A 5104-nucleotide genomic window follows, 5' to 3' on the forward strand; every position below is an offset into this window, starting at 1 on the left:
ACCCCCAAAGGAGCCGTGGTTTTAAAGGGCTCACCCACTGACAATATCTACCTTCTGAAACCTCCTCACACTGGCACGAGATTTTGCACTGGGTAGAAAAAATTTATCAAAACTGGGTTCCCAGCCACATAGGGATCAGAGGGAATGAGCTTGCTGACAGATTAGCCGAAGTTGGCAGAGGTATGCCCCCTAATCCCATGATAATACATCAGAGCCGAAAATTACTTAGGAGGAAGTGTACGGTGACGGCCACTTCCTTCCTCCTGCAGCTTCACAGAAAGGAAACGAGATCCTCCCCCTCGGCCAGCTGGTACTCAGATGCCACAGGCTATGAACCACTGGCACTCTCTGAAATAAACAACAGAGGTACCGAAGTCATTCTGCACAGAATGCGCCTAGGTTACCACTGTGCATGGCAGATCATACAAACAATAGAACGTGAAGAGAGGTGTTGTATGCATTGCGGCGAGCCGAACGCCACACTTGTACATTACTTAGAGAATTGTGTGCACACGCAATTCCTAAGACAAAGCCCGCAGAACACAGCCGTCGTGCTGGTAAAGAGATTATGCGAGATGCTTACACCACGGCTACAGGAGCGCCTGCTGGCAATCCCACCGCCACGGTAAGCACCGAGTGTCAGACAAACAAATGAGACAGCCATAAAAAGCTGAGACAGGCCGGGCCATAAGTGAAAGGCCCGGGCGAAGCCAGAACTTCGCAAATCTCAAGCAAGCAAGCAACCTGCTATTCGTTTCCTATAGGAAATTTCCTAGAGTGGCAGTCATGAGATGGTCTGCCATACCAGTCCCTGGCAGAGAAGGCAGCTCACAGGCACCGTAAGGCAGGCACGCTAAGGCCCCCCAGACACACCCTTCCCTGCGGGAGGTAAAGGTCTGCCCACGTCCAAGAACGCGCTCTAATATGGGGTCCAGTTCACCAGAATATGCGCAGTGAATTATCCTAATGCCGAAAAAGACGTAGTAAAGAATAACTACAGGGCACGAAACTAATTGCAGCAATTACAGTCGCGGCGGTAACGAAAGGTTTGCGCAAAACAAACAGGGTATCCCGCAAGAGCCAAGGTCGAGCTTGCTGTGGAGGAGTCAAATTGCTCTCTTTAGCCAGCCACAGCAAAAACCTTGGGACCTAGAGGTCCTGAAAGCCCTCATGTTGAGAGAGCGCGCCACAGCGAATCATTGTATTCAAAATACCTCTTAGTACATTTTTGAAATAGTATGGCATTATGTCTGCCTCTGTCTCATTCATACATAAGGCATTTTTAAAACATCCTAAAACCCCAGATATTTTGATACATTGTTTGGTGTTGCTTCGTGGTCTCAACAAAACACGGGATCATCGAAACTTATTCGGACGTAAAGAGTTTTGAAAAAAAAAAATCTATTTCACATACAGAAGGTCGGTAGAAAGCCATTAAACTACTTAATATGTGGTCTAATATTTTATTAGAAGCAAGACATTATGGACGCTTTAAACAAAATGAAAAATGTACCTGACTACCCTGCGACTCATACTGTTTCTTTACGCATCATTTTTAGCTTCACAAGGCTATGGAAACTTTCAACTGTATATCGTATTCACTCCGAGTGAGCTCCATGTTCATATAAAGTCCAAATCTCACACAAAAGGATAATTCCAATGATCATATACATTTACGTGTTATATATCAACAAATCAAGAAGGTAAGGTTACATTATAGCGGTGCCGAAGGATTTGGAAGGTATTCCACTGAAGTCAATACCACATCAGCCCTGCGTTCCGTTGTGCATTTCGTAGCACTACGAAGAGCACAATATCAACGGAATGGCCTGTAGCACGATACTGTACTTTTTGTGGCGCACAAACATCACGGTCCCGAGAGGTGGTTCGCCTAGGAGACGACGCGTACATTGTTAATGGAGAATGCCAAGAAATATTTTTGGGGATGAATTCTGCAATATGAATTTTTAAGATCAATTGAAACCTAGTGGGTACTTCTTGACTGGTATTCGACTACATATTCAGCTAAACAAAGGATGTTAAATGTGAAGAAACATGAGAGCAGGATTCTTGACTTGTAAGCCTAGTTGCTAGACTCTTAATGGAAAATATATGTAACGATAAAAAGATGGCTGCTATAAATACTAGCATAAATAAAAACCATAATAAATATATTTAAACAAAATTTACAACACAAATTGCTCAAGTGGGTCAATGTTTACATTTGAGTGTCACCCTGGCGCTACAGACCGTTCCGTTCGAGCGTATTCTCTGTAGCACACAAAAGTATTTATTCAACCAGCGGAACGCAAGGCATCCTCAAGCACTTTGGAAATTCCTACCATGTCGATTCAGCGACTTTCACTATTAACTTCATATTTTACCCATATGGATTGGAAATATATCTGAAGTATTGATAAAAACACAGATTTTTTTTATACATCTGTATATACGAGTTTTATATACGATGCGATTCGTAACTGATGAAAATTTATTGACAAGTATCGCGCAATGATTGAGTGTATCAATCAAGGCGTTCTAACCATATATACAGAACTTGGAAACAACTTGTTACATATTAGTTGTCTAAGCTAAATTTCTCAATGCTGACTTTGAAAGTCGGAACTGAAGATAAAATGAAGATATGGCAGAGCAAAGCCGAATTTAATTTCAAGATACTATACTGATTAGCTGCATTTCTGCGCTGTCTTGCATTTTCATGATTTTCTTTAAACTTGACTGCCCAACCAGCCTTGGCATCGTATTTGATACTAACAGCATAAATAGGACGAAACATGTAAAATAAGCTGAGTGATACATCGCGGAAGGATGAAATGGTGGTGTGAGACCCAATTTGTCAGGGAACCGGCTGACGGAACTTCCCTTTTGAATATAGAAATCAAGTGCGGGCGCATGTGCAAACTCTTTGAGTGTCGGAGACGATAAGCTCAAGGGGTTCGGAAAGAACCTGTTCTAGAACCGATTCCTGGCAGGTTCTCACATTTCCCAAAAAATCGGGAAACTGAGACTGCCAGTTCCAAGTGGCTGTGGTTTGTCTGTCTGTGCACACACACACACACACACACGCACACACACACCCCACACACACACACACACGCACACACACACACACACACACACACCCCACACACACACACACACACACACACACACACACACAACACACACACACACACACACACACACACACACACAACACCCCACACACACACGCACACACACACACACACACACACAACACACACACAACACACACACCACACACACACACACACACATATATATATAATATATATATATATATATATATATATATATATATATATATTTTATATATATTATATATTATATATATATATTTTACATATATATATAATCACCGTCCTGTTTTCAAATGTGATTTATTATCTGTCAGTACAGTATAGTATTTCTTCTTTGCAAAACTGCCTGAAATCCTCCATAAAGGATTTATTTATTGATTGCAGTTTTTTTACCTTTCCGTGAGATACATAGTATATAGAAGCAGATTATATAACCACGTTTACAACATCTTTATTTCTATTAATTTCAATTAATTCTCCAGAGAATTGTTCTGCACATGATAAGCATCCTCTTTTACATCCGTTTTTAGTTGACTAATCAGATATGTAAATATATATTTGGTACTTTTCCTTAAATTAATGCTTCTATGATTATTCCCTTTCTTATTGTGTGTTATATATCCATGCACATATTATATTTGCTTTCCTCTTGCAAATTATTCCAGAATGCTACTGTTTCATAGTCATATAGTGGGCCTGTGAGTGTGTGGTGTGTGTGTGTGTGTGTGTGGTGTGTGTGTTTTGTGTTGTGTGTGTGTGTGTGGGGTGTGTGTGTGTGTGTGTGTGTGTGTGTGGCGTGTGTGCGTGTGTGCGTGTTTTGCGTGTGTACGTCTGTGCCGTGTGGGTGTGTGCGTGGTGTGTGTGTGTGTGTGTGTGTTTTTGTGTGTGTGTGTGTGTGTGTGTGATAGGTTCAGTATTTTATAGATCTGTTATATCCTTTGATGGATGATAACTTATCTAAGAGAATTACACTCAAATCTTCTCATTTCTGCTTTGAGAACTTAACGGCGTATCCACAGTATTCGGCCGCGGTATGTTTTAGTTGGATTCTTTGGTAGATAAAGTGCAGTTTGGAAAGTCCCGCTGTACAGGAAGTTTTTTTATTAATATTTAACCCCAACTGCAAATAGGTGGGTGAAGTGTATTAAGGCGCTTTGGAATTTTTTATTTCTGTTTGGCTGGTCCTGTAGATTTCAGGAAATTTGTGGTTGTGATATCAGAAACGTAATTACGGAAAAGGTAAACATATTGTGGCAAATGTAAGAGTAGGTGTGCATAGGTAGGCATATCAAATAATGCATTGGATATGCCACCTTTCCTCTTTATAACGAACAGGACGTCATTCTTGTTAGTTTTATAACTACACAGTGTTCGCTTAGTGAATGAAGCTGCAAATCTCCAGCGGAAGTTGCGGCAAAAGACTCCCTGCTAGGAAATTAATGTCAATAAGTATAAATGTTAATAAGAATATCGTTTTTTCACGTTTCCTACATAAAACTTCTGTGAAAAGGCGTGAGATATTGCTGAAAAAGTATTTTGTCTGTTTAGAACATTTTAAATTCAAAAATAAATGAGAGGAGAGCAAGCTACATCCTGGCGAGCAAGTAGATTAGGAGGGATAGGAATCGTGTCCAAGTAGACTAGATACGGCACCGAAAAGGTTACGAAAGAAAAAAGCGAATACTGGCAAGGAAGACGAAGAATAGCAGGAGAGAGCTGACCGAAGGCGAATATGAAGAGACTCAATAACGGTCGCTTAAGGGCCAGAATATCGGCACTTCCCCGATACTGAAGATAACTCGGCTCCTATGCAGCGATGTTTCGGAGGAGACCCCGGAAGATATTGGAAAGGGAGGCTGGAAGGAGGGCGGAACGGGTAGGACTGGAGGCGCTGAGACAGGGAGGAAACCTTTGCTTAATTCAGTCTGCTCGCCATCGCAGTATGGAGCTGTGCAAAGAACAAGAGATAAAATTAGTTGAAA

This window comes from Penaeus monodon, chromosome 39, assembly GCF_015228065.2.
Source record: "Penaeus monodon isolate SGIC_2016 chromosome 39, NSTDA_Pmon_1, whole genome shotgun sequence".
Classification (NCBI taxonomy): Eukaryota; Metazoa; Arthropoda; class Malacostraca; order Decapoda; family Penaeidae; genus Penaeus; species Penaeus monodon.